Here is a 26,707-nt window from a genome sequence, read left to right as displayed (position 1 = left end):
TTATGTCAAAACAGCTTCCATCAAGATAGTGGGCTTCTTTCCCAAGTTTTGTTCACTGTTTTGAAGTCGGCGGAGAAGAGATACTTAAGAAATTGCAAGAGGAGTACCTCTATCGGCGTGTTCCAGCGAATGTCACGCAGTGTTCTCTTCAATCTCTTCTCTACAGTGTACCGAGACTTTTTTAAAGCCTGATTTTTCTCTTCTTTTTCTTCCTCTTCCAACGCTCTCTGGCAGGCAGAGCTGGGCTGGACAGGTCTCATAATCTACAGAAGTTCCCTTACATTGGCTTTGTAAGTTTGGCAACATTCTCCGCTAAGCAAAGGGATGCTCCTAAGAAGCTAGGTTTGTTGGATATTTTCCCTCTTGTTCATCCATCTGCATGAGCCTTTAGGACTCCTTTTGGTTTGGAGAACTTCAAATGCAAGAAAGCCAGAGCAACAGAACCCTGGCCTAGAAAAACAGATAAGCCAAGTACTTACAGATACGGACAGAACAATTAAAAATCTTGGCTTCCAATCCGTGCATTCTTCCTAGCGACCAATGCGAACTGTGGCCTAACGGACTATCTCTGTGGCCCTCACTTCTTAGTTCACGTGCAGACAAGGGACATGCAGAGGCATTTGTACTTATCTACTGAGATTTTAAAGATAACTGCAAGTTAAGCCTTAAAGAAACCTTAAATTATTGGATGTACAAGCATCGACGCTGATACAAAAATGTAAAACTTGCTTCTAATGGTGTGTTTCTTTTTCTTTTTTTTTTTAAATTATTATTATTTTTTGAAGATCTTATTTATTTATTTGACAGAGATCACAAGTAGGCAGAGAGGCAGGCAGAGAGAGAGAGTAGGAAGCAGGCTCTCGCAGGCTCCTTGCTGAGCAGAGAGCCCGATGCGGGGCTCAATCCCAGGACCCTAAGATCATGACCTGAGCCCAAGGCAGAGGCTTAACCCACTGAGCCACCCAGGCACCCCTAATGGTGTGTTTCTATTAAAAGTTCCCCAAACTAACGTGAGTTACAACAGACAAGGGGGTGAATGCAATATGAAGTTGTAACTACATGCTGTGTATGGGGTTAATGACACACACACTTGACCTCGTTTCAGTGGAAAGCAACCCTGGTAAGGTTGACATTATGAGTCATGTTGTAGAGACGAGCAAACGGGGGCTTAGAGAGAATAACTTGCCCAAGGTCACAGAGCTGGCAGGCGTGGCAGGGATTCAAATTCCCATTTGACTACAAACAATCCCAGTCTGTGACCTTGGGATTCCCTGTGGCGAAGCCCCATCCTCATGCTGGGTATTATGATAAGGTGTAGATGAAGGAAAAGAGCTACAACTTCTAACAGCCAAGAGAAACCTCTCCCGACTTTCATATCACAAGGGATTCCATTTCCGTGGTATGTTAACACCCAAATATGTGCTACACCCATAAGAAAAGGGCCCCGGGGAAAACAAGAGGTATTTCCAGGCAAGCCCAAAAGGCAGGTTAGTATTTGGGAGGGGGAGGGTGGTTTCTTGGGGTGTGGGTAGACGTGGCCAGCTCTAATTCCATTTCTCGGGTATAAGCTAAGACAGTCCCCAAGATTTCTGGAAAAGTAGAGGCAATACTTGCTTCCATTAGCTAGAATCAGAGGATTAAGGAATCGACTTGGCCCCCAGCTCAGCCAAGGCCAAACAAAATGGCTAAACCCGCTACGCCCTGCCTTGCCGGCCTCTCCTTCAGGGACATTCTGGAGCCCAGTCGTCCCTCTCCCTCCCTACGGGGTCCTCACTCTAGATCCATGCTTGTCAAGCAGCACTGTGCACTGGACACCTCTCCTTCCACGAGGAACGGCCCCTCCTGGTCGCAGGCGGTCTGGGCACACCTTCAGGCCCTAAAGCAAGAGATGTCTTAATACCATATTCTTTGTCCCTGTGGATTGTTCGTGGGAGATAATGTGCAGTCAAGTGGTGACGAGCTGACACGGATTAGAATACGGAAGAGGCAGGCAAATCTCTGGGCTAAAGTAGTGCTCAGATGTCCCTTCAGTAAGGACTTGTCCAGCCGGTGAAGTGTGTTAGCTCAGGACCTCCAGCTGCCATCTTCATCAGAGTCCACCTTGGCTTTCAAGTCAAGGTCATGCTGGGGCAATTCCTGGCCAATGGTGAACGAGATGGTATGGGGCCAAGGGCGGGGTGCCCCGAGATGGGCAACCTGGCTGTGAAGATTATTTTGAGTTAAAGACAATTAAAACTCCGTAGATTCGGGAAAAGCTCCTTACCTCCTCCACAACCACCTAAAAAGAATTTAGATAGATGACCTGCTCCCAGAAGAGAGCTATCAGCATAGATAACTACATTATACTACGAGCTAGATATGGTGGACGGGGAGGAACCTAGCAAGGCCTGTTTGATCAAAGCTTCTATGTCCCATTGTTTCTGAGTGGCCCAGAAAACATTTGCTTACCATTGACTCTTCTTCATTTTCCTGTGAATTGCATTCCTTACTTTTGAAATCCCAGACCCCTACTTCCTTCTGCTTAGTTCAGAATGATATATATACTTCATTGTGCCTGTCTTTGGAATTTACATGTCTGTGTGGATTCCTAGGATGCTATTAAATTTGATTTTCCCCTGTTATTATGCCTGATGTCATTCTGATTCTTAGTCTGGCTAGAAGGACCTTGAGATAGGATATTCTTGCTTCCTGACAGTGCGAAGATGAGGGTTGATAATTTCCACCCACTGTGGGACTCCCCCAGGCATACTTGGCCTCGAACTCCCTGTTGGACAATCGGGCTTTGTCAGGGGGACAGCAGGGTGTGCGGCTCCCATGTCCAGTGCTGCTTCCTCCTGTTTCCTTTCACAGGTGTTATCCCCACAGACATTTCACACTCTTAGCTCTAACTTAGCGTCTGCTTCCTGGAGAACTCAATGTGAGTGAAGGCAATATAATGATACTAGCAAAATATGTCCCCAAAAGGAGATGATGGAAAACAACAGTAGCCAAAGAAGTTCTATTAGGGATGGGTAGGACTCAGCTAACCGGGTATAGAAGCATCCAGCAGAGCCTTCTTGAGAAGACAAGTTAGATGAATGGAATTCACAAAGATTTCCTTTAAACCTGTTGGCCAGTAGCAGGAAAAACCAAACGGCAAAAGGCTCCTTCTGCAAAGGAGCTCTTTTGGATTAGGACTCTCTTTACTCATTACCCAAACAATTTCACCAAAATTCACCCCAGTATCAAGTATCTGGAGCAAGATTATGCTTGGTTCAGGTGTCAGCATTTCCACTTGGGCCTGTGGGCAGGACACTTAACCTCCGAGACTAACCCCTCCAATTCATAGACCTATGGCGTCATGGGGAGGATTGCAGAGGATAACGGACTAAGCAGGCTGGTTTCCCGCTTGGCACATAATAAATGCCAGTGTCAGCTCCTTGCCTTTTCAGAATTCTGCTAGGTAATCACAGGTCGACCAGTTAGACCTGTCTGTTGCCCCTGTCCAGTCTGAAATCCTGGACAGGGCAACTCACAGAGGAGAGTGATCAAAGCTGATTCTATGGTCTGAGTGGAGCAGAGAGAACCACAGTCAAGCCAGGGAAAAGGAGTCTCTAGAAAGATCAAATTCACAGGGACAGGCAGAGACTCAGAAATGATTCCAAAACTGAAGATCTGGAGAGGCAGGGCAAGTGTCTTAGACACAGAGCTCTCACAGGGAGGCATTCTGAGGGTCTCATGGACTGCAGTGTGTGTCCTGCGTGTGCCATGGGGGATCAGGCTAGCACAGGCAGCCAGCACCAACCGCAGGCCATCTTCTCTGCCAGAGAAAGAAGAGACACATGTCTTTCAGAACACAGACCAAGGGTGGCCTCTTGTTTTGCTTCCATGTCCATCTGGCTGGGGTCAGAGCAACTCCCAGAGCAGTTGCAAGCTTTCTGGCCTGACCTGAACTCTGAGGATGGTCCCTGAGCCCCTGGAACCGCCCCAGCCCTCCGGGTGGAACCTGGGAAGTTGCCCAGCCCAAGCTGTGAGATGAGCTGACCCCTAGTATTTTGTAAAACACGTGGGCTGCTTGCACCGACAGGAGCAACTGCCACGACGAAATCAGACGCACGTGTATGTGTGCGAGAGAGACGCTGCCTCTCTCAGCACTCACTCCTTCCTGATGCACCTTTCTGCCATTTCTCACAGAAATATGGACAACCCTCCCTTTTGGCTCAGCCACCTCCTTTAAAAGGGATTCTTTCACTTTTTTGAGGCAGGGGTTTCAAAAGCCCAATTGCTTTTAATATTAAATGTTTCAACATGTTACAACGCCCTTAGTGAACATTATGACATTTTTTTAAATGTTTGGAGAGGGTTTCTGTAGACACAGGGTTTCAACTCCAGGGGAAAACACCCCTGGCATGAAGAGCCAACTCTGCTTTTGTATGAGGTGCAAACAGGTGTGGGTATTTGAGTCACAGGCATGTCTTAGAATATGAGGAACTCAGTTTGTTACCAAGCATTCTCAACAGGAAATAGCTGGCAGACGGTACACACTAAACTTGGAACCCTCCAGCTCAAAGCAAACGGAAAACATCCGAAAACAAAATCAGAGCCATGGGCCGCCTAGAAAAACAAACACCCCAAAAAGTTATTTCTTGAATTGCGCACCAGGAAGAGCTTGATCTGGAAGACTGTGGAAGTGGGAGAAACAAAAGCACTGACCAGAGGACCTTCTCAAATCTCTGAGGGAAAAAAAACACGAGAGTTTTCCTCTGTGGTGTTGTTCCATTTAGACTCAAACATTTCTGACAGATAAAGGGGCACCTTCACTTGTTCTGACTTCCCCAAGTGAGGACAAACCACAGCTTTTCACACAGACTGGAGCTTTATGAGGCCGGCAGGGGTCGCAGGTCGGGGATCAGGGCACCCAATTCACCAGATACTTAACTCCACATGGGCTCAGGGAAAGCCCCAGGACACCATACTGTCAGAGAACACAGCAACTCTCCACAACTAGGAGAGCGCTTTTTTTTTTTTTTTTCTGTTATTAACACCTTACATCCTGAGCTCTCTTCAGACATTTCCTCCTAAAGAGACTTCCTGCAGTTTTAAAATTTGCTTTTATGGTCTACTGAGAGGATCAACATGAGATCTGTTTACCCCTCCCTGTCCAACTTCCTCAAAGGATTTACATATTGGCATCACCTCTTCTCACAACGTACTTTGGCTTTGGGCAAAAGGACATGATCTCCTGGATGACTTAAGGGAAGGAAAAGCTAAGTCTGATGAAGCAGATCTGTGGAAATTTCAATATTGCTGTTTCTTCAAGAACTAAAAAAGAAGGATTTTTAAATTATCAGGCACAAAGCTTACAAGGCCCAATTTCACTTTGAAATAACTTCAAAACCTGTAAGTAAATACACTTCAAAGTCCAAAGGGGCCTCTCACAGACTATTTCTTTTTTAATTGTGTTATGTCAGTCACCATACAGTACATCACTAGTTTTTGATGTAGTGTTCCACGACTCTTTCAAATGGCTTAAGTTCCAGATCAGAGTCCCCAGACCTGGTCTGTAGAAAATGTCTGGTTTTTAAAACCGAGATGTCCCAATTCTCTTTCCCTAGGGCAGAGATGAGAGATAGAAGGGGGAAAAAAAAAAGAAAAGAAACTGACGGGAAGAACAAATAAGAAAAGTGAGTTTTCAGATTTCATTCTTGTCTTAAATCCCAACAGGGCCAATGAATAAAGCTGTATTTAAAATGCCTTGCCTTGGATTTCAAGACAATATGGAGACACCCCTCACACAACACCGAATCCAACCATAAATCATTCCCCAGCTTCCACGGGTGAATGTGGAGGCTGAAGAGAAAAAACACACAACTATTGCCCCAGCCCCCAACACTCACAAGGGGAGTTTCCGTGAGGCATTCACTAAGCAGACCCAGAAGGGAGTCAGACTCGTGCCAAGGAACAGATTTTCTCTGAAAATTAAGGGGATGATATGAGGAGAATAAGGTTCAAAATTCTGAGTGCAGGCTTGCTGGCTCAGTGCAGACAAAACAGTGAATGAGGCAGCTGATTTCTGCCCTCACAGAGTTTCAGTCAACCTATAATTAATGTTACAAATTAATGTGTCAGTTTTCTAATTAACTTTATATAATTATTATAGTGTATTATGAATTAAATTGACATGTTATATTATTTACATATTGTATTATTATATAATTAACATGTCATTAACATATATATTATATTATATCATTAACATTATTTATACTATAATAAATTATACTATATATTAACATATATAACACATATATTAATATGTATATTATTTATATTATAAATAATACATTACAGAAATGAAATTTTATATAAAATAGTAATAAAAATGAATAGATATTAATAAAATATATTAGCTACTGGGTAAATATTTAATAAAATAATATTGATATAAAATAATAAAGATATATAATGTAGATTTATATTCTCTACATTTAAAAATACTAATTATATGAAGAATGTTCCAACAGAAGCACAGGTTACTTCAGAATCTTCTAAAAGAGGGACTGGCCTGCTTTGGGGGTGGATGAGGACAGACAAGGTTTCCCTCAGAAGTACCTGGGGTCTGAGGTCCAGCAGACGTTAGCTAGGCTGGGAGGGGTCTGCACTGAGGAGAGAGGAGAGAGGGTCCAGGCAGAAACTAAGACCATGTTTAAGGCCCTGTGGTGGAAGCTGACTATGAATTACAATTCTCCCTCAAACTGGAGAAGTAGTAGTGGCAAGTCTCTGGGTTGAATAGTTCCCCACACCCGCCCCCCAAATTCACATCTACCTAGAACCTCAGAATGTGACATTACTCGGAAATAGGGTCCTTGCACGTAATTACTTGGGGATCCAGAGGAGATCATGGTGGATCAGTGTGGGCTCTGAATCCAATGAAAGTGTCCTTCTAAGAGACAGAAGAGAACATACAGACACCCAGAGAAGGCAGGGCTGTGTAGCTGGGCGTGGAGGTTGGAGTGATGCATCCACAAGCCAGAAAATGCCAGGGACTTCCTGCAAAGACGGAAGCTGAGAGAGACGCAAGAGGTGCTTCCTCCCTTGGAGACTCCAGAAGGAACCACCTCTGCTGACAACTGGATCTGGATCGCTAACCTCCAGAACCGTGAGAAAAGACATTTGCCCTATTGTAAGCCATCGCATTAGTGATTTATTTTTGTGTCAGTCCTAGGAAATGAACACAGCCTCCCTCTGCCCCCTTCAGCTTTCCCAAGACTTTTTGACTCTTGAACTTCTTTCACAATAGGATGAAATCTTGTAAAACCTCTAAGACCTGCTTAAAATAATTTCATCATGTTTTTCATGGTCATATAACCAAGTAATTTTAAATAAATCCAGTAAATATGCTCTTAAAGGGCTTTAAAACCCCTTTTAATATAATCTTTAAAAATATCAGGGTGTATTTCCCTGTTTCCCAAGTAATGTATGCTGTGTCATTTATTTCAGATTAATCCGTAAGGACAAAGACAATTTACTGACTCGAATTTAAATAACGTGCATCATTTTAAAATATTTAAAACATACATTTTAAAATACAGAGAAAAACTACCTATGGGATAGTTGTGGTATCAATAATAGGAAAAACAATAGCCTGCTGTTTTAATTATTGATCTTTAGAATTTTGCATCTGAATTGTATAAAATGTCCTAGTTTATTTTAAAAATTATTATGTTTGGTATTTAGATGAGAACATGAGAGATATTTCCAGCTGCAACTTGTAATCATTTCTCCTTATGTAATACGTTAGGGGGCGAATAGTCTTTACTCCAACAAACAGCAGCAACATTCGCTATAGCAAGAGACAGAGGTTATGTGTGCATTTTGATCAGATGAGCGGAACCCAAAGATCTGGTGAAGGTCACCTTCAGGAGAATCATCACTGTGACATTCCTTGTTTATATGAACCATCAGTGCCCTTATACTCCTTGTCTTTCACGACTTTTTAAAAAGGCATAGCCACAGGGATGTTACCAAGCAGGAGGAATGATTTAACACCATACAATGGGCAAAACCACTAGGGTGACTAGAGCTGATCTCTGTGAGAGGAAGTTGTCTGGGTTTCTGAGTCACAAGAACACCAACTGTTTTCCCATTCAGAATCTGCTCTGAGATTCTTTTTTTTTTTTTTTTTTAAAGATTTTATTTATTTATTTGACAGAGAGAGATACAGTGAGAGAGGGAACACAAGCAGGGGGATTAGGAGAGGGAAAATAGGCTTCCTGTCGAGCAGGGAGCCCAATGCGGGGCTCGATCCCAGGACGCAGGGATCATGACCCGAGCTGAAGGCAGGCGCTTGACCCAGATGCCCCACGCTCTGAGACTCTTAACCCATGCTGGAGGGAAAATGTTTAAGCAATTCTTTTATTTTCTGATTTTCAGCAAGGCCACTGGACTTGACTCCATGATCACCTTTAACAACATGACCTCAGGAACACCACTGCCAGTTCTCGGTAAGTTCCCAGTCACAGGTTTGTAATGTGTGACCTCCTGCCCTAGGGTGGGGTCCTGTGGTACAGTGAGCTTCAGAGAGCTCAAACCACTGAGTGGTGGTTTCCTCCTGGGTCGGAGCCAACAGGCATTAACTGCTGTCATGTCAGCTTCTCTCCTCACTAAACATGCTTCAGAAGGTATTTAAAAAGCAAACAAACCCAATAAAGATGTCAACGTGTATTATCCATGTTTCCCACAGGTTTCTAAAGGACCCTAAACTTTGGAAGGGGCTCGGTTTTGTCTGTGTCCTTCCCCTACGGCACTGGGTTATCAGAACACAGGCTTTAACTTGACAGCCGCTCCTTCCTTTTCTTGTAGCACTAGAAGTGGACCGCCATCTTGTTGGCCATGCACAGACAGGCATGCTACCTAACGGCATTACAGATTCAAGTTGTTCGCACTGTTCAGACCCCACCTGAAAGTTCCTGTGAAGAGAGGAGTCCCCAGTCATATCTGCTTTCAAACATGCCCACATTTCTAATGGGTACCTTCATCTCATGGGACTACTTTCCCTTCCTTGTACAATAAAGTTGGATTTGCTACTCGCAGCCGTCTGTGGAAAAGACAGTGGAAGGGAAGGTCAAGAGAATTGTGTCAGGCAAAGCACATCCGTGGAGGGATAAAAGAGCTGGGATTACACATCAGACACTCACTACCATCATTAATGCTTCCTTACTTTGTATAACTCCACATCTTTCCAAAGTCAGTAACAGTCGTCCTATTGTCATCATTATCCGAACACTGCAAACTTGTGAGCTGGGTAAGGAAGATGCGCTGCCTCCCGTCTATCAGGGACAGAATTTAGGAATGAGGATGATGGAGCTGCACTGAGCCCATCTGGACTCCTGGTCCAGAGCACCTTCTTCCTTCTGTACAGAGGGAAAGAGATGGTAAAGCTGTTGTTTTAGGAACAGGCTGCATTATGGTCAGGAAGATCTTCCAGAAATCTCCTGTGCCACAGGGAGAAGTGATGCTCACTGGGGAACGGGTTGGGTTAGACCTAGCAGCCCATTGGACAGAACCCAGGTTTTGGAGCCTGGCAGATCTGGGTTTGAATCCAGATTCTGTCACTTGCCCATTATAGGACCTTAAAATGAATTATGCATTTTTCCCCTTTTTGCCTCCATTTCCTCATCTGAGATGGGTTGCTTTGAGAATTAAATGATATTTAGATATAAAGCATGACACCTACACATGCAATACCTGGAATATGTTCACAATGACTACATCCAAGCCCGCTGGGCTGCATAGGCAGACAAATCAACTAACTACACACACAAATCCCCATTGGTGAAGGCCAAGAAGGAAAACCCACATGAAGTTGAACATGGCGGGGAAGTGGATACCAGCCCTAGGGCTCTGCCCCACATACTCAGAGAAAGTTGGCTTTCCTGGAGCCCCCACGAGCATGTCAGCTTTCTAATTGAGCATTCTAGAGTGTCACATGTGGATCACCCCAAACTCAGAGTACAGGCTCAGTTAGAAAGATGCTCGTTTCAAAGGAGCAAGAGGACAGGGAAAATTTCCAGTTATGTCTGTCTACCATTGTTAAGCTCCTTGATGCACCTCTTCCCAACCCCTCAAGAGGCTGGTCCCCTCTGAGGTTCCATAGAACACAGGTGTTAAGACATCCTCCAGTGCCCAGCCTCTGGCCGATTACATCCAACTTGGCATTTGATGATAACACTTCCCCAGAATGTGCTCTGGTTGTGTCCACGAGCTTGTCATGTTGATCAGCAAGACCGTGTACACCTTAAAGCAGGTTCATGGCTCTTTTACAACCTCTCATCCCTGCCTCCCATGTTCTCTCCGAGAACGCAGTGGATTCCCAAGCACACTGCAAGCCAAGAGCCACAACGTATCTAATAACAGAACTGAATCCTTTACCCTTGGCACTGAGAAGTAATGAGGAGAAACAGCATTTCGAGTATCAGCAACAAGGCAATGGTTTTCAAAACATACGACAATTTTACAAAAATATGCTTAGACGTGGAGCTACACTTTTGAAACATGAATCACTGCAAGTAAGCAAGGGATTTAGAACTAGTAATACCTACCCAAAAACACACGCACGTGCCACAGTCCACACACGGCGGTGAGCACGTTGAGAAACGTAAGTAGTTTGTCAATATGCTCTTCCAAAAACTCACATAGCAAAGGGGGAGAGAGAGAGACGTGCAAGTCGCTCCTTCATATCGCCCTCCAAACCATTCCTATAATGTTCAACTTACAGCCTCTCCATAAGTTTAATCTTCCTTCTCCTTTACAACCTCTTGCATTCATGGTCTTACTTAGGAGGCTTCCCTGCCCTAGCTGATACTCTATTTTCTTCTAATATGTTCACAGATTTCATTTTTTTAAAAAGATTTTATTTATTTATTTGTCAGACAGAGATCACAAGTAGGCAGAGAGGCAGGCAGAGAGAGAGGAAGGGAAGCAGGCTCCCCGATGAGCAGAGAGCCTGATGTGGGGCTTGATCCCAGGACCCTGGGATCATGACCTGAGCCGAAGGCAGAGGCTTTAACCCACTGAGCCACCCAGCTGCCTCCCAGATCTCATTTTTACATGTAGCTTTCTACCCCATTTGGAATTTATTCATCGATTTTTAAGGCAGGACTTAACGTCACAGTCTCCTATAAAAGTTTCAGCTCATTATTGCAATGAAATCCATGAAGCAGACTGTCATCCATCCTCCAGTTTTCAACTGCATCCTTTTGCACACACCAAATTTCCTGACATACATGGGCCTATCTGGGATTCCTTACTTTGTGCCACTGATCTATTTGGTGATCTCTGTGCCATACTGCTTGAATTCCTCTAAATTTAAAGGATAGTTTGCTCTCTGGTGAGAAAGCCCACATCCTTCCTCACTGCTCTGATTTCCCCCCAAATTTCTTAGCTCGTCTCTCCCTTTTCCCCCTTCCAGATGAGTTCAGGTTCGTCGGTCAAGTTCCAAAATAATACTTTCCAGATTTTAATGGAAAGTGTATTTAGTTATAGATAGGAAAGGAAGACAGCAGCATCTAGTATCCTTAAAGGGCTGTCTCCAGAGCTGTAGTTAGCTTAAAAACTGTGCTTACAGATACATAATCTGAACAATTGTTCTTTAGTTAAGGAGGCAGTAAGCTAAGATCGCCCCCGTTAAAAAGCAAACAACAAATTCACCCTAGCCAGCCTAGCTTGGACTCTTTCAAGTAAATCTCCCTGCTGTAATCAGCAACCCATAAGTTCTCAGTTGAGGTCATGAAATCCAAGAAGGCTTTCTTTAGAAGTAATTTTTACCAAAATTATAAATCAAAGGTATACAGAGGTTATGAATTCAGACGTTCCCATCACATAATTATTTCAAATCACTCTCTCCCTTCTCCATTCTAACCTGAATTTCAGAGTGCAGTCTTTATGACATACTATATCTCCTGGCAGAGATATCTCAAAATGATTACCATAGACATTTAGTGGAACGCGTCCAATTTTAAAATGAAAACAGTACTTTGAAAGAGGTTTTAAAATTCTGGCATCCCTGTTTATATAATAATTATAATTCAATAAGAAAGTCCTAATATTAAAGAAGTGGCAGTTTTCCTTTAAAGAAGGTGAAACAGATTTTTTCCTAAAAAGAAGCAAACAAACAAATAAATGAAAACCAAAAAAAAAAAAAAATAAGAAAAGTTGAAACTGGCTTGAAAGTGTAATAAGAGCTAGAAATAAGATCTCTATTTAAAATAGACAAAAATCTAGTACTGACGCTTGTGGGCAAAGAAAAAGGAAACACACATCCTCTGTCTAGTCTACTTGCCATATTTTTTTCCAGGCTTCAGGAGACATTATAAAGATAACGATCTAGCATGACTGAAGAACAGAAATCACATATGAGAGCAGCAATTTCTCTGTCCAATAGAATGCATTTGGTGAGAGCAAAGGGGCACAAAACCTCTTTCTTGAGACATTACACAGACCTCGCTCTGACATACCGACACATTCAAGGAGCAAACAGAGAAACCCACTGTGACGCATTTGTACAACCATGGAAGACTCCTTCCACTGTGACACATTTGCACAACCCTGGAAGACTCCTCCCAGTGGAAAGGAAGGGCTACTGATACGTGTAACAAGGTAAATCTCAACTGCGTGAGGCTAATGAAAGACTTACATGGCTACCGGCTATAGGATTCCATTTCCACAACATTCTGGAAAGGCGAAGTAATAGGGACAGTGAACATATCAGTGGTTGCCAGAAGCTGTGGATGAAGAGAGGGTTTGGCCATAAGGGGCCACTTTCTAGGGTGATGGAATGGTTCTTTTTTTTTTAATTTTTTTTTTTATTTTTTATTTATTATGTTCAATTAGCCAACGTTGAATGGTTCTCTCTTGACTGAGGTTGTAGTTTACATGACTCATGTTTGTCAGAATTTATAGACTGGCACAACTGGAAAGGTCTTCCTTTAGTTTCTTTGTTATGTTAGCATAATGTCTCAGTTTTGTACTTGAAGTATATTGCATTTAATACTTTCTTCTGGAATTGGGTAAAATTCATTAGGCTAAAAGTGTAAGCAAATTCTATCTCAATAAACTTGACTTAATAATAATAAAGAAGAGGAGCACCGGGGTGGCTCAGTCAGTGAAGCATCTGACTTCGGTTCAGGTCATGATCCCGGAGTCCTGGCCAAACCCTCAACTGTTCTGAGATGGAGCCCCATGTCGGGCTCTGCGTTCAGCACAGATTCTGCTTAAAATTTTCTCTCTCCCTCTGTCTCTCCCCACACTGCTCATGTGCACTCTCTTTAAAAATTTTTTTTTTTTTTGCAAACCAAGCTTTGTGTTTTGATACCATTTTCTGTTCATCAAGACCGTGTTAGCTATTTATTTTTGTAGGAAGGATCTACTTACTAGAAGTAAAGAGGACAACACTGGGTCTTCTTGCTGGTTTGTGCTCTTCATTTTTCCAGCATCTAGAACTCACCTTCTCAGTCTTTCTTTCCATAGAGGAATGTGGAATTTCTCTCACATGAATTTAACGGTATTAAACGCTGGTGCCAGGATGTGGTCCTAGGCTCCTGCATCAGAATCTGATCCTATGGGGTTATTTTAAACAAGCCCCACAGAGCTTCAATACAAATCTACAGGTTTTCATGGACAGTCAATCTCACAACAGAACTAACTGGAGGCATTTCAACTGGAGGCATTGTTACTAAGAGAAGTATATTGTTCACATCAAAGGAGGCAACAGTTCTTTTCCAATAAGATTGCACATAGAGAGTTTGATTCAGTTCAAGGATGAGAAGATGGCAATCCTCTTACGATGAGCCACTGAAGAAACTTAAGGAGGCTTCCCCTGGAGAAGATGATGGAGGGGGTGTAGGAGGGATATAATGGTTTTGTACACAAATACATGAATGGTTATATGAGGAAAGCTGTAGACCACTTCAAGGTGTCACAACTTACAGGGGTAGTTCCTGTAAGAAAAATATAAAGGATGGAAGATATTTGGCTTTAAAAGACAATGATGTTTTAAACACTTAGGACCACCCCGTGATGGAGTGGCTGCCTTCGGAGGCAGGGATGCTGTAGGCAGGGCTGTGGATGTGGTGGTGAGCTGGGTGAAAGGGCCTCCATGAAGAGAGGTGACCAGCACTAAACCAATCACACTGAGTTTGGTGGTTTACCAGCTGTGCCAATGCCCGAGAGAGAACAGGGTATCTGGGAAAGGCAGTGAAGGAGAAGAGGAAAGGCAGGGAAAGGAAAGGGTGTGGACACCTGGAAAGGAGGTGGTGAAGGAGGAGACCATCTCTCTAGCTCATTCTGCCTGCATGGTCAGGGGGCTTTCTGTCATTTGATCAGCTTTTGGATTTGGAGAAGCTCCTATTACATGAGGGTTGGTGGGGAAGGGACATTTATTATCTGTCTCCACTCCTGGGAACCAGTCCACAGGCACATGACTTAGATCTGGCCCACTGGAGGCTTTTGTCTGACACTCTAGGACACAGGGACAGATAAAGGCTAGTCACAAGGGTCTAGTAATCGTAGTGGTGGCAGTTGGGGTATCCGGAGCAGAGCGTTCCTGTGCCATGACCTTGGGCGTGTTCTTGGCCACTTGGTCCTTGCCCATTCTCTTGAGTCCATACCTCAACACTGCTGTGGGCTTCTGTGAGCTACCCAATATTCTGGCACTCAATTTCTTTTCTGCGTAAATGAGTCAGAATTGGTTTTTATTACCTGCAACCTCATAACTCTGTTAGGATCACGTAAATTGGGGAAGGAGATATTTTTCTTTTCTTATTTTTTTTTAAAGATTTTATTTGTCAGAGAGAGACAGACACAGAGAGAGACAGACAGACCACAAGCAGGGAGGGTGGCAGGCAGAGGAAGAAGCAGGCTCCTGCTCATTAGGGAGCCTGGTGTGGGGCTTGATCCCAGGACCTTGAGATCATAACCAGAGCTGCAGGTGGATGCTTAACCGACTGAGCCACCCAGATATCCCAGGAGAGTGGGTATTTAAGAGCTATTTTATATTACCCATCTGTCATATATGAGGATGAAACTCTTTAAAAGTTACATGACTGGCTCATATTATTGGTTGCATTTGGAGAACTTAAGAAAAAAAATCAGAATCTCTACCTTTACCACTATCCCTAATTGCTTCGAAGTTTTAAAATACTAAATCAGGGCTAGCGGGGTGGCTGAATAGAAGCCAGCACATTTCTACTCTCTAAAGTTTTCCAGGTAATTCTATCGTCTATTTTCGGGAGTCTGGCATTTGGGTTTCTAAGCAAATGAAAGTAAGTTGAACCATTGAACAATTTGTCTGGTTTACTATAAAGTCTTTTCAATCTCATCTGTTTCAGCCAAGTCTCACTAACCTATAAGCATCAACAAGGTGACTCTCATCACCCCCCCCCAACCCCTTCTTGTTAGCATATGACTTCTTCCACAAACACCTGCTTCACACCCAGCCTCTACTCTGGACTGTCACTCTCCGGGAGGGAACTTCCCATTCTCTCTGCCTGCACATCCTACTTATGCGTCAAGGTCCATTTAAGAATGGCCTCTTTCATGAGCTCTTTCCCATCCATTCCAACCTAGGCTATTTGTATAAATGTACAAATGAAGTTGTATAATTTCAGAGTTGGAACGTCCTCTAATAAGGACATGCCATCTATGTAACGTCATTAACTCACATGTTCCTTTCTTAGAATTAATTTCTTACATTTTATTTCAATTTTCTTTTTTCCTTTTTTAGATTTTATTTATTCATTTGACAGAGAGAGAAAGAGAGACAGACAACAAGAGAGGGGAACACAAGCAGGGTTACTGGGAGAGAGAGAAGCAGGTTCCCTGCTGAGCAGGGAGCCCGATCCCAGGATTGACCTGAGCCAAAGGCAGATGCTTAACGACTAAGCCACCGTGGCACTCCTTCTTTCAATTGACCTTGTCTCTTTTATACCTTCTTTCTCCAACCCCTACGTTTTCTTCTAACACGTCTATGGAGACATAGCTGGTGGTTAATATCACTAAGGTTACATTACCACACGCCAAGCTCCCTCATTCCCAAGCAGTGTTATTTCTGAGGCAGAAGAGTAAAGTTTAATCCATTCTAGAGATTTCTCTCTGTTGGAACAGTTGCACAACAGTTTTACAGATACTAAAATCTGTCTGGTTCTTAATCTAGTCTGGAACACAAGGTCAAAAACCCTGCCATTCTCAAAACGACAAATCTTGAAGCATTTTCACCACCCAGCACAGCAGGAGAGGCATGAAAGACAGTCCCTGCCTTTGAGCAGACAGAAAAACATCCTGTGACTTACATGTACCAACTTGCTTCCCCAAACAATTCCTGGCTCTCAGTACAGCTGGAAAGTGGCCTTTGACGGGCAGAGGGTGTGAAATGATTCACTAATGGGCCATTAGAGCGGCTTTAATCAGGAAATTCAGAAGTGATAGATTTCTGTGGGAATCCTGATTCTCCACCCCGCAAAGTAAGCCTTTCGCTGGGTTATAATAGAATAAAGCACTTATTCTACCTGGAGTGATTCTATCTGAAGCCTGTCAGCAGAAATAGAGCATCTTTGTTGGGGGAGAAGGACTGGTAATATAATATCAGTGATGATGAGACCACCTTAGGGTTATATAGTGCGTTGTATTTTTTCTCTCAAAGCCTTCCACATACATTGTTTTGTTTGATTTGCACAACAAGTTCATAAAGGGGGTAGTGCAGACAGAATTCACCTCATTTTATAGACGGAGAATTTGAGGCACCGGAGGTTGAAGAGATCTAATGAGGAGATGGGGTCCCCTGGGCATTCTGGGGGCCTCCATCTGTCAGCTGTGGAAGCAGCAGGATGGCTGATGTCACTGACATTTTAGTGCTAGAACTGGGGACAATATTTGGGTGAAATGTGGTCTGGCACCTTGCACATATGGGGATTAGATTATTGTTGCTCTATAGAGACAGCCCAGAAATAAGGCCACTGGGGCTGAGTGAGTGGCTCTAGCCAAGGAGCAGGGAGACTATTGGGCGTGGTCTATGTACATGTACCCAGAGGGCAACCCTCCCCCGCCCCCCACCCCCTCAAGACAGCCAGTTCCTGCGGGAAGCTTCGGCTTTCTCATCCATGAAATGAGGCTCTGGGTCTGGGACAACAGGTCTGTGGCAATGGTTTCAAGCTTGACTGATTCTGATTCTAGAATCATCTGGGGAGCTTTTTATCCAAAGAAGAAAAAAAGAGCTTGCCCTGTAAGACAACACACATTGATTACATAAAAGATTTAAGCAAAAGGGGCGCCTGGGTGGCTCAGTGGGTTAGGCCTCTGCCTTCGGCTCGAGTCATGATCTCAGGGTCCTGGGATCGAGCCCTGTGTCGGGCTCTCTGCTCAGCGGTGAGCCTGCTTCCCCCTCTCTCTGCCTGCCTCTCTGCCTACCTGTGATCTCTCTCTGTCAAATAAATAAATAAAATCTTAAAAAAAAAGATTTAAGCAAAAAAGAGAAGTATACGTAAGAAGTAAAAGAGATCTCCAATCATCTTCCATCACTGACAGGACAGCCGTGACACAAAAACATTCTGAAACAGGGGGCCACCATTTGAGGGGTTCTTCTACTCCTGCAGAATGTTTTACAAGCACGACTCTCGACCCTCACTCAGAATGGAGATCGGGGCTCAGCAGTATTTTACAACCTGCCTCTTTGTGATGCAGCCAGATTCACAGGCTGACTTTTGGGAACCAGGGTGTTGATGATAGTAGATAAGGAGTCTTCCTGCAGAGACAGGTATGAACTAACATGTTTTTCAGGGAGCAGTCTCCTGGTCGGGAGGCGTCACCCAGGCTTCTTCAAGGCTGGGATCGCCACACTTGGGGCTACAGGGAATTGGCCCTGAAAGTAGAAATAGTAAGAAAGAGTTAAAAGAAAAAAAGGGAGAGAGTAGAAATAGTACGAGTCACCTTGTAATGGCTGTGCACCTGTGCTGTCCCACCTGCTGCGCGTGCACACACACACACACACACACACACACACACACCCTTCTTCAGGGATGACCCAGGAATGGGGAGGGTAAAACGACCCAGCCTGGGGGGCAGAGGTGGTCTCAGGCAGGCAGCCCCAGGAATATGGAAGCTGAGCCAGAACAGTTGGTGGGTCACCACCCTGGAACCAGGGTAGGGAAGGAGTAGACCCAAGGGATGCTAGTCAAGGTGAGTCCAAAAGCTGAGGGTATCGTGGTATGGTTATTCGGTCCTCCATGTGAGAGAGACTGAATGTAGGTCCTGGAAACTTCCTTAAGACTTAGTCCATATGAAGTCCTCAGGCTCGGTGACCTCTCTCCTGTGAAACAGGGCTAAGACGGCAGGAACAAAGGACAAAGATGGCAGACCATATTTGGTGACTGCGAGGCCCCTTTCTTCACTAGCAGTCAATAGATTGAGTTTGGGATGCCAGTCTCCTGGGCGGTGATTAGCACAGATCAGTCTCCAAGCAGCTGATAACCTCAGATATATGGACAAAATTGGATTTCCAGACCTCTGTGGCAGCTCTAGGAAGCCACCAGCAGGCTAAATGACATATGTGGTTTGACCAAGGTCAGCAGCACATTTAGGAGACAGCAGGTCAGGACTGGGGGCCCTGGGTTATTCAAGAAAATTGCTTGGGCCATGGAGGCTCAGTGAGCTTTTCCCCTTCATACTTGGCCAAAGGACCTTTCCCTAATTTGCGAACATCTACGAAAATCTTACAAAGATACACGACTTGCATCATCTAATTACACACGTAATAAATCACCGTTGGGGAATGAAGAAGGCCACCCACTACGCCCCTCAGTGCAGAGCATAAGGTCAGCTCGCACACAGCAGCCCCAGGAGCTCAGGAAACAGCCCCTCACAGGGCCGCTGCTCCCCAGACGAAGCCTTTCCATGACAGAGACACGAGGCAGACATGCACCTGCTACTGGCCCCTTTACCTTGGCTCTTTCTCCTAGGCTGAGCCTCCACCAAGTTCACTCGGCAGCCTGGAAGCTACCCTGGGCTCCCAAAGACTGAGCGTAGGACACTTGGAAGGACGTGTGGTCTATGAGAATCTCCCACTTTCCCTCTCCTGGGAAATCTTTTCCCATAGATAAGTGGTACAATAGTTAAGCTATTACCTATAACAAAGCGCGCTTGAATCATTAGAAGTGAGTTTGGAAAACATTGGCCTTAATGGGATTATTATGGGCTACAGCGGTCCACCCTGAGTTTACGAAATGCAGAAACCTTAGGCTCCACCCAGACTCACTGCATTAAGAATCTGCATTTTATCCCCAGGTGATTTGTAGGTTGGAACACACCCTCCTGTCCTGGGTTAATATTTTTCTTCTGGTAAATGAACATCTAAATATCAAATGGTAGCTTGTAGGAGAGGCAAGCTGGCTGGCTTTCTTTCCTTCATCATGCACCTCTCTGACATCTCATAATAATGTATTTAAATGCATAAAATGTCTAAGATTACAAAGAAAACCAATTATGTTGAAATAGAAAACCCTAAATGTCTTAAAATGTATACCACTTAAAATTTTTTATATATTTTTAGAAGATTTTATTTATTTGAGAGAGAGAGAAAGAGCATGAGTGGTGGGCTGAGGGAGAGGGAGAGGGAGAAGCAGACGCCTGCCTGAGCACAGAGCCTGATGCGGAACTCGATCCCAGGACCCTGAGATCACAACCTGAGCCAAAGGCAGACACTTAACCAACTGAGCCACCCAGGGGTCTCTGTGCTTCTTTATTAACACACTAAATAAGAAGATCTACCAACAGGTTTATTTTTTTTTATTAGTTTTTAAAGATTTAATTTATTTACTTGTCAGAGAGAGTGAGAGAGAGAGAAAGCACACACAAGCAGGCAGAGTGCCAGGCAGAGGCAGCGAGAGAAGCAGGCTCCCCACTGAGCAAGGAGCCCGATGCGGGGCTCTATCCCAGAACCTTGGGATCATGACCTGAGTTGAAGGCAGTGGCTTAACCAACTGAGCCACCCAGCCGTCCCTACCAACAGGTTTATTAACTGATGTATTTTCAAAGTTGTAGTGAGCAGAATGTTGGAAGATATCTGCTACAGAAACTATGCCTCATCTCTACTGGTGCCCAGCCTGGGGACCGCTAACACTACTGTGCTTTGTTCCCTACAGCCATTACTGAATGGTAGTGACAACAAACATTAAATTGTCCTTCCTTTCAGGTTCACAGTTGCACTACAATCTATTATTAGAATCTAGGTTAAAAGTAAGAGATGCTTAAGGATCCCAGGCAAAAGGAGGTAGAAAAGTCGTGCTCCAAATCTGTCTCTGTCTGATTTTAGTTTGAGCACAGCTGGTTGGATCACTTCCTTCTCTGATAGCAACTGCATTTGCCTTTTTGGCTTTTGTCTGCCAGCTTTGATGCGAGTTCCTACTAGAAGATGAGCGCTTAGATGTTTCAGGAGTACTTTTTTTTTTTTTTTCCAAAGATTTTTATTTATTTATTTGACAGACAGAGATCACAGGTAGGCAGAGAGGCAGGCAGAGAGAGGAAGCAGGCCCCCTGCTGAGCAGAGAGCCCGTTGCAGGACTGGATCCGAGGAGGCTAGGATCATGACCTTAGCCGAAGGCAGAGGCTTTAACCCACTGAGCCACCCAGGCGCCCTCAGGAGTTCTTTTGATCGAATCTTTTTGGTTGGAGTCCCAAATATTTCTGAAACAGAAAGGCCAGGCTCCGTTCTGAATACCATCACACTGAGTAACTAAAATAATCCCATTTTGCAGGAAGCTGCCTTCTCCATCTGCATAGGTACTTCCATTCAAATGTGAATTTAATACAAATTACTGACTCTGAAACATTCTCCCTGCTCTGCCCGAGGGCTTGGGGCAGGCTCCTTGTCTCTTGGATTGTAGGCAAGGCACCTTTTCCAGGTGGTTTTCTTGCCAAGTATAAGCAACACTTCCCACAGCCATGTCAACGGTGGTTCTCAAAATAAGATCCGTTTTCAGAAAAAGCCAACACCGATTTGTCTCTGAATTTCAAAATTGTACATCCAAGCCATCTACACTGGCTCTGCAGGCCTTTCCCCCTCACACTAACCAAAGTGCCGTGAAAGCAAAATGGAACTGAGCACATCAGCCCTGGGGAATTCATGTGATACTCCGTTTGAACTCTCACAGAAAAGTCGCTACTACACAATGAGGCGTTTCTCCAACCAACACAAATCAAGTGAGCATGTTTCAGCCACGTTTACAGAAAGGAAGAGTGACCTACAAACTTGAGCCACAGTCTCCCACTAAGATTTTTGCTCAAAACCAGCCACGTCTCCAGCTCCACGTGAGTATCATGAATTATTTTCTGCTTGCTGTCCTTCTCCAAAATGAACACACACACACTGCTCTCGCATTAGTTTGTCTTGAGCTTGGCCTGCTCATCTGAAAAAGAGGGCTAAACTTTGCATTTTGAACACCTGGCGATGAATGAGTTGCATGACTTCTATCTAGTTCCCTGTCCATCCTGGCTCAGGGGCCGGTGACCTAGGATATGGTTCTAAGAAAGAAAATAGGCTGAAAGCAGGAGAAACCTTGAAGATTTTGAGGGCTAGCCTGCGGATGATAGGAGTCTATCGCGGTCAATCGTATCACCGTAAAACTGCTTATAAAATTCAGCCCTGTATTATTCTCGGTCATCAGGCCTAGGAAGGGGACTCTCTGGAGGCTTTGAGATCTTAGCTTTGAGACCACTCTGGTTCTGGAGTAAGCTAGACGTTGTCGGAGGAGTGGATGAAGGACCCACAGCATAAAGACTAAAGCTGAGGCAGATTCTCCACCCAGAAATCCCAGTGGCAACGAATGTAATTAATTAAGCCACCAGAATGCTGGAGCGATGACTCATGTTTCTCCTAGTGAAAGTTTGAAATAACTGACTCTACTCACTTTCAAGAGGAAGTGTTGAATTTTTGTTACCATTAGAAATGCTTAAGAATGTCTAATTAGTTAGAGACAGGAGAATCTCTAAGGTCTCACCATTATGAAAACAGGAGGATTCCCACCACGCAATGTCTGGTTGGGCCCCTGGGACCTTCATAAAATCTTCACCCACCAAGATGCCCCCAGGTACATACTCCGCTCCAGCATTCTGTCCTCCAACATTCCTTGACTAAGTTGAGGGAGAAGCTGAAGTCAAGCAAGTTCTAGCCTGTAAAAGGATTGTGCAAAGGACTTAGCCTTGCAAACCCAAGCCGTACCCTTCATTTCTGCCACCTTCTCCCCTGCAGCGCTTAGAGGCAATTTTCTGTTTCCTCTCCAGGTCTTTATTGCTCCCATGCCAAGACTGCCTTGCATTGGTTACAATCAAATACCTACGATGTTTTCCAAAGCCCGCAGCTTATTGCCAACATTTGGCCCTTTAGCCCACGGGCAGATGTCTGGGAACTTTAGGCAAAGTGTTATAAGATGAAGACTAAGGTAGAATTTGGCAAGTAAAAGGCGAAGGCGTGGTTCCTTGGAAGACAGACCCTCCACTGAGTGATAGAACCAGCCCGCAGGAGAAAGGAACACTTTATCTGAAGCAGCAGAAACTAGAGCAAAAGGCATGGGTACAGGGTTGCTCTTCTAAGACCACCATGATGAATCCGGAGACTCACGCTATTTAAATAAAGGTCAACTATGGTGCCTTTGAATTCCCTCCCACCTCCCTCTGGCTTGAGCACTGCTATTTGTGTTCTGCTTTGTGTGGGAATTCTAAATTGTTCAATGCAAGACCATTTTTTTTTTTTTTTGAATGGGAGGGAAGACAGTCTCTAAGAATTTTTAAGCTTCTGTTAAAAGGGCAAGGTTTGGGAAGATATAATGTGGAAACAGAAGGCCACCTATCTACCCTTTAAGGGAGAAATCTGCAAATGTTCTTTGCCCCGCCCCCCCAAGTCTGAGGAGTCCCACTGAAACAGAGGCCTTTTAACTGAACTGCTTCCCAAGGGCCACTCCGGTTATTCCGTGGACTTGCCCTATTTTGCCAATTTCCATCTTCTAATTTGGGAAGAAGATGAGCAGAAATTAGGCAAAGAAGATAGTCCAAGTAAATCTTGCTTTAGGTACACCTGATAGCCTCCAAACCTCAACGTTACCAAAAGTAAAAAGTAAAGCTTCTCTTTTACCAAAGGAATCACTTTGGGTCCTTCTAAGGGCCAAGTTCCTCTGGTGCACGTAGAATATAGTTACATTGCTTCTTCAGGAAGAGATCGTGAAAAGGGAGACAGATCTAGAGCCCAGGTCCATTGCTGCCATAGCCTGACTCATTGCACAGGGACTTTGTATCTAAGCTGGGACTGTGAGCTCAACCCGTGCCTTACTGAGGCCATCTATGGAATGCAGTGTAGTGGGGCTACATGCCCCCACACACTCAGATTTAACAAACCATGGTAACCTAAGGGAGTGGGCCACCAGGGAGAGCAAAGCCATCAGAAGGTGTCCGAGTAGGCCACACTCAGCCTCCTCCTTTGCTAAGCAGAGCAGGTGTCTTGTTAATGGAAGAGAGATGCTGCCATCTTATTCCCTGGCCACTAAAGAAACAGCAGAGCTTCAGAGAGGACTTGCAAGGTGAGAAAAATGTGGTGTCCCTGGCCCCCACTGCAGGATATGTCTAGGAAGGATATTTGGGTGCATTGCCTACAGAGGTTCTTAAGAGGGACAGAATCTGTATGTGAACACAAAGCCACACAACGGGATCCCTGCCAGCCACTGAGATGGGAAATTACTGATTCCCTTTCATGGACATGATCACTAAGTCTCCCTTTCTAGCTCAGAATCATAACTTCTATTAGGTTGGCTGTTCCTCTCTTCCAGATTTTCATACTTTTGCACACGGAGGCACACATTTAGCTCCGTCTTTTATCCTATTCACCATCAGGAAAAAGCTGATGAGTAGAGTTCAGATTCCAGCCCTGTTAAGATAGCCAAAAGGAGGGGGCAGATGCTCTAGCTTCCAGCGGACACACCTGCCCTCCCAATATGCTATAAATGAGTTGGCTAATTAAGTGCAGCTCGTGTCTTATCCACCAGCTTAGCTCATGATCAGACTTTGCTTGACGGTTTCTGTCTCTTTATGAGCCACCTTGGTCACATGGCTCAGAAATGAAAAGGTCCCTCATGCCACTTTGGGATACCAGGTAGTTCTAGAGCTCTTAGATACATATCGCCACTCACGCAGACGAACACGTGACTTGCCCTCTAATCTTGGCCTGCTGGGAACCCAAAGCTGACCCTTCACCCCAGAGCCTACCCCATTAAATCTGGCCACACAGCACTACGCCCTCTTGGGCAAGCTTCATAAATTCCCTCACGTGCTGTGCTTCCTAACTGCTCCTTGCTTGGGGAGTCCAGGCCTCAGTCTGCTCGGCTTCTAGTCGAGTTTCAGCAGTTACGCAAATCAGGTTTCTGACTATGTCTGAGAAATTCCAGCGCGTACAGGAAGAGCAGGTTACTTAATCTCTATATTCAGAGCCAAACTCCTTTCTAAACACAGGCAAAGGTGCTGCCTTGCTCACAAGGTAGATTAAAGGACCCACCCTTGCCAGCTCTGACAATTTGACTTGACAAGTGCATCGCCGCCATCTTGTTTTCTAGCCCTGAACCCCCACGGGACACCAGCCTATACATATTTTCATACTTCATCATTGGTTTTCATCTGTCAAACTGGACCCCACCCCCATTCTTCTCCACTGACAGCATCCAGTTTCCAAATACAGGATACTAGATGGCTGAAGTGTCTTGGAGAAAAAATTAATACTGACTGTTTTGTTTTTCTTCTTAAACTGCAATCTCCTTATGAGAAACTTTTCTGTATTTCTGCAGTGGACAATGAGCTTCTTACAGAAGTCTGCTCCACATCCAGGCCTGCAGTTTTGACACAAGTTAAACATGAGCAAGGTCACCAGATTTTCCTCTTCCCTTATTAGAAATGACATTAACAATGAAATACTGTGCTGGGTGGAAGAGAATTGCATGTTCAGGGGAAAGGCTGGTGGACCTATAGTAGGCTTTCTTAGAGCGCAATAAAGGAACACTGTTCTGGATATGAGAAAACATGACATTCACATAGTTCACTATCTTTTTTTATTACAGAAAATGTCTTTTTTTTTTCTCCCAGAGTGGCAATACCAAACAACTCAGATCGTAGAATTCTGGCCAGCATTCGGTCCACAAAAGAGGAACAAGGAAATGGATCATTTTTGTGTAAGTAAGCAGGGTGTTTTGTTCCCTATCAGTTCCTTCCAGTGGGGGGCATGATCAAATATGGTGGGTCTGTCTCGTAGATGGCTTTGCCAGCAGGTCCACCAACAAGGGGACTGGGCAAAATCCAACCATATTGCACAGTTTGTCTGACGTTTCTTTCCCACTGATCGGACCCTGCAGAAAATCTTCCAGCTTCCCTGCTCCCGGATCAACCCTTTTGAAGGCAATAATGCCATTTAACAGACTGATGAATGATAATCAGTTTCCAAACAACAACTCATGGAAGCTGTGGAGGACTTGAGCTGTGTCAACCCATTGATCATTCTGGTCATGAATGATGTTAAAAATTAGAGGTCAGGGGCACCTGGGTGGCTCAGTGGGTTGAGGCCTCTGCCTTCGGCTCAGGTCATGATCTCAGGGTCCTGGGATCGAGCCCTGCATCGGGCTCTCTGCTCAGCGGGGAGCCTGCTTCCCCCTTTCTCTCTGCCTGCTTCTCTGCCTACTTGGGATCTCTCTCTCTGTGTCAAATAAGTAAATAAAATATTAAAAAAAAAAAATCAGAGGTCAGCAACTATTTTCTCTAAGAGGTCCTAGAGAAAATATCCTAGGCTCTGCAGATCGTATCTGTCGTATCTGTCCCTGTCCTATAGTCTTCTTTGTTGATCTCTTTAACCCTTTAAAATGTAAAATACATATTTAGCTCCTGAGCCCCACAAAAACAGGCTGAGACAGGCTGGATTTGGTCCACAGGCACAGTTGGCTAACCTCTGACGGATTCCAGAATGGACCCTGTAAAAGAGTCTGTCCCCCAGCTCACCTTAATTCACTGCAAAAGGGGCCCCACCCATCCTCTGGAGAGCGGGCCAGAAAGAACAGGAGTCGGGGGTGGTGGGGAACAGAGAGGCTGTGTCGAACACCCTGTACACTCCCACCCCACCACTGCCATGGGCTTCGCTGTGGAAGGCAGAGAAGTCAGAGGGAAAAAGAAACCAGAGATAAGGTGTAGGCTGCCCTGACTGAGCACAGCCATCTCCTAGCCCTCCAGGCCTACAATGCAAAGCCGAAAGATTGGGGCTCCAGGTGAGGTCGCAGCCAGCTGGGAGGTGAAGCAGCTCTCACCCCGGCCTCCCCAGACACACCCCAGTGGCTAACAGGGCATTCTCAAAAGCGCAACCCGAAGATCACCGACATTCAGGCTGGACTAATCCATCGAAATATTAAATTCTTGATCTGATTCTGGTGCTCCTATCACACTGACCACACACACACACCATCTCTGACTTCCCCAGGTCAGCTCAACTCCACGACTCTGACCACTTCATTGTGGGGGGTGGGCGGGGAATCCACGTCAGATTATCCGGGCGCCTTGCAGAGGCAAGGCCTGGCAGTGGTTTAGAAACCCAGGCTTGGGGTGGTCTTTATTCCCTTCTGGTCCTCTCTGGCCAGCCTCAGCAACGGAAAGGATGCTGTGAGACGCA

At 44.8% G+C, this 26,707-nt stretch overlaps 1 protein-coding gene and 1 long non-coding RNA gene across 9 annotated transcripts in view; one reads left to right on the top strand and one right to left on the bottom strand.

Moving 5' to 3' along the window:
- Positions 1-26,707, bottom strand: part of PDZD2 (PDZ domain containing 2) — a 349,162-nt gene that overhangs the window by 103,543 nt on the left and 218,912 nt on the right. The window contains exon 1 of one of the 8 annotated variants that reach the window (XM_045079445.1): positions 108-608. The exons of the other annotated variants lie outside the window; for them this stretch is intronic. The gene's annotated coding sequence lies outside the window, so the exon portion shown is untranslated. Of the gene's footprint in view, positions 1-107; positions 609-26,707 lie in introns of those variants that run through there. 8 annotated transcript variants of the gene reach the window in all.
- LOC123391914 lies at positions 7,018-9,065 on the top strand. Its single transcript, XR_006606586.1, has 3 exons — positions 7,018-7,162; positions 8,413-8,483; positions 8,842-9,065. It is a non-coding gene; the product is annotated as an uncharacterized LOC123391914 (long non-coding RNA).

This window comes from Mustela putorius, unplaced genomic scaffold (assembly GCF_011764305.1).
Source record: "Mustela putorius furo isolate JIRA1106 unplaced genomic scaffold, ASM1176430v1.1 tig00000407_pilon_pilon_pilon, whole genome shotgun sequence".
Classification (NCBI taxonomy): domain Eukaryota; kingdom Metazoa; phylum Chordata; class Mammalia; order Carnivora; family Mustelidae; genus Mustela; species Mustela putorius.
Note: the sequence above shows the minus strand (reverse complement) of the source record. Positions and strands in the feature narration are given on the sequence as shown.